This window comes from Phalangium opilio, unplaced genomic scaffold (genome assembly GCF_054372755.1).
Source record: "Phalangium opilio isolate 3A_F unplaced genomic scaffold, DU_Popi_V2 ptg000032l_1, whole genome shotgun sequence".
Classification (NCBI taxonomy): domain Eukaryota; kingdom Metazoa; phylum Arthropoda; class Arachnida; order Opiliones; family Phalangiidae; genus Phalangium; species Phalangium opilio.
Genome location: NW_028324159.1, coordinates 3,221,454 through 3,225,064, shown reverse-complemented (window position 1 = coordinate 3,225,064; position 3,611 = coordinate 3,221,454). Strand labels below are relative to the sequence as shown.

The 3,611-nt window shown below is 35.9% G+C and overlaps 1 long non-coding RNA gene across 1 annotated transcript; it reads right to left on the bottom strand.

Moving 5' to 3' along the window:
- Positions 1 to 2,906: 2,906 nt before the first annotated feature.
- LOC149685301 (uncharacterized) lies at positions 2,907 to 3,321 on the bottom strand. Its single transcript, XR_016384063.1, has 3 exons — positions 3,277 to 3,321; positions 2,985 to 3,179; positions 2,907 to 2,922 (listed from the first exon to the last, which is right to left on the bottom strand). It is a non-coding gene; the product is annotated as an uncharacterized LOC149685301 (long non-coding RNA).
- Positions 3,322 to 3,611: the final 290 nt, after the last annotated feature.

The window sequence follows — 3,611 nt, the reverse complement described above, 5'->3', positions numbered from 1 at the left end:
GTTTCTTTACTATGTATGATTCAATACAATAATTACAAGTACATCTTAACAACGTTAGAACATGTCAATATCAATTTTATTACAACTTGTAAAGTTGAACATGAATTACAAAGGAATAACAAAATGACTGTTTCACAAGACAAATAAAACTTATGCCAGTCAATTAAGAAGAAAATTTAAATTGCACGTTTGATTTCGACCCCCAGTCTTTTTTTTTTTTCGGTTTTTGCGCCGTTGTGGATTGGAAAAAGGAGTCGTTCAATAAGTTAGTGAGAGAATAAACCGAGAAAAAATAAACCACTGACAGTCTCTGACACAGAGTCAGACGTCGGGGTGCCATTAAGGCAATGTTATAATTATGCCTTCATGAAGCTTAGGTAGTTGTGGTTTGCGCAAATTTCTATATTATCAAGGTGAGTAACAACATGGAAACAAAGAAAGATTAGACGTTTAATACAAAATTCAATTACAATTAGTTTTCATACAAAGGTTTAAAGCACATCATTTACATGAAAATATATACATTACTCAACGTTACACCATGTTACATATCATTACCTTAAGAAGCGGCTGTTACCAATACGTTGAATTATTTCAATGTAGAGCAGACAGCAAGGAATTAAACTAAATTGGGATATCCGGCACGAAATTACTGTTTAGTTCATATGATAGGTGGCGTTAATAAATTAAACGTCTGGGGTGAAAGGTTGCAGCACTGACCTTTGACAATCAATTTACACTGTACACTGACCTTACACCGAAATCTGGTTCAACTTGAAACTCAAACTGAACTGAATTCAAAGGCTTATTTTTGCCGGTTGAACCTCCAATCACTGAGCCAAGGCAAGGAACGTCATCGGTAGACGTAGCCAATTAAAAGGCCAAGGGCAATGGTTGACGGTCCAATCAGAGAGCCAAGGGCAGAAGGAGGAGCTTAACTTTTCTGCAGAATACGGCCGCAGGTAAATGATGTCCACCGCCAACAGAGAACCCTTTCCCGAGGTGACAATGAAGGGCATTCCTCAACAATATTCCACTTGTTATAGAAGAACGTGAAGCTCTGCGTATTGCAAATTTTGTAAGTTCTCGTAATGTATTAACCATGTTATTAACATTATTTTTTGTTGCAGGTGGGTGCAAGCTTCTTGAATAGCCTCCCTCCAGTTTGTGCTGAAGATTCCTCAAAGAGCCTTCTGCTTTCCATGAACATGGTGCTCATCCAATTCCACTGAAGAACACAGAAATGGTCATAAGAATGGTTTCTATTCGACGTAGGGTATAATAGTCTACCTTCTGAAAATTTCATTTGGACATTTTTTTGAGATAGAGGGTTGCTGCAAAGTCAGTTAACCATTAACGTTTACTGCGGTGTCCTTTTAATTTTATTCTTCACTTCAACATTTCATTGTTCTTCTTTCCATAATTCCTTGCTATTGTTTCTGCATGCATGGCCTTCCTTTATTCTTTCATTTATAAATGGGCTAAACTTTCTTCTAGCTTTGTCGCTGCCTAGTAAGAAAAGCAAGAAACGCTCATAGCTTCCGCTAATGCATGTTTGGATGCCCTACTCATGTTTGCGTCTGTTTGGCAAATAATGACTAAAAATGAAAGGCTAGGAATGAATACGAAAATCTAAGGTTTAAAAATAAAAGGTTTAGATTGGAAACCGAGAGTATTCATCATGACCGAAGTGAAAAATTGCAGCCTGAAAATAATGACTAGTTTTGTTTTTTGAAGACATGCTCAAGCGAAGCATGTTCTACTTTACTGTAGATAATTTTCCAAATGCCATGATAGGTTGTTTGAATAACGTCTCCCTGTATTTCGATTATTTTCAATGCTCAATTTAGCATGCACTTTCTTCATGACAGCATGAACTCTCTCTGATTATTGTTTATCTCTTTGTGATTTTATAGTACTCATTGTAGATATTCTATTAATTCATTTTCACCAAAGTTTCTTTAATATCCAATTTGACACATATTTTTTTTTCATTCTCTCATTATAAATAGTTATTTTTTTCGCGTTCAATCCATTTAATTTCTTACATGCGCTATTTACGCGTATTTTATGATTTATTTCTCACATACGTTTTAGTTTACTGTTAACTTATATTGTAATTTAGTAGACGCTTCATTTAATAAGCCAATTAAATTTATTGCACGGGTTATATGCATGCACTGAATAATTTATTAGATAGACTTCATAACATTTTTTAAATTATTTGAATTTTTGTTATCATTGACTGTTATTAAAAGGGGTTGTGAGCCTGTGTGGATAGTGCTTGTCATCCTTATAGAGCTAAGTGGAGCCGGGGAGGGGTTTAAAAAAGAAGAAAAAGTCTGTTACTGCCTTTAATGCATTAAAACCGTTAATGGCATGTTTTTAATCTGTTCACATTAGAATTATGTTGATGATGTCTAGCCTGTACTCAAGATGACATTATTTATAACCAGCATGCCAGCACCCAATCAGTCCCGATACGCTCTCAAACCCAAAAATTCAGCAATTTATTTTCCTCGTGTATTAAATTTTACATATTTCTGACTGTCAAGAGTTCATTGCTTTTTTCTGTTGCATGATTGCAATTTACATCCTCCGAAGTCTTCATGACCACATACCTATTTTAAATATAACTTAACTATTCTATTGTCATTCATTAGACCTATTTCAGATTTACCATATTCATATTATGAGAAACAAAGGCGTGATTATACCAATTGCTGCATACTGAAATGCTTACTTTTCAAGTAACTGTTCATTGGGAAGGTGTAAATATGGTTACTGGTTGTTTTATAAGTTATGTCGATTTGCAGTTGTAAGGCGCTTCCGCGACTTCCAGTGTTAGTTGCGAGTCGCAAATGGCTTGACACTCAGTCTCTGGATAAGCTTTTTCGTCTGCAGTTGAAAGATATACCTCGTCTGAGAGATGAAAGGATAAATATTGATTAAAGGGTATGGGTGTATCTCGCTCATCAACACACCATTCCATGAGAATATAATAAGTGCGAAATTGTTAATGCCACAAGAGCATGAACGAATCATGGAGTTGCTCTTGCGATTTTGGTCATGCTAAGTGCTCAAATAAGGCTTTAACCATTCAGTTACCACGGGCGATCAGCCCTCTCACCTTTTTACTGCAGTGACTTCTATACTGCGATCGACAGTTGCCACACAATCTAAATAAGTAATAAATAATAAAAGAAATAAATTAAATGGTGTGTTTTTATTTAAATCGGATTTTAAGGGGGGAAATTAAAGAGTTTAGTTGAATACTTCATAAATTAATTAATTCTTCATAAATTACACTCACCACTTTACTCGACACGTTGATCAACGTCGGGGGGTTGATAGAAAGTGTAGAAATGTCGTCTGCTGTAAGTGCGTTCAGCACATAGCGTTACCGAAGCAACCAGAAAAACCGGTGTTTAACCGGTAACTCATTTGTCAGTTTATTAAAAAACATTTTGAATTTGGTGTATAATTTGATAGTTTACATCTGAGTCTGCGCGGAATTTGCACCAATCACTGAGCCAAGGCATGTAACGTCATCGGTAGACGTAGCCAATTAAAAGGCCAAGGGCAGTGGTTGACGGTCCAACCAGCGAGCC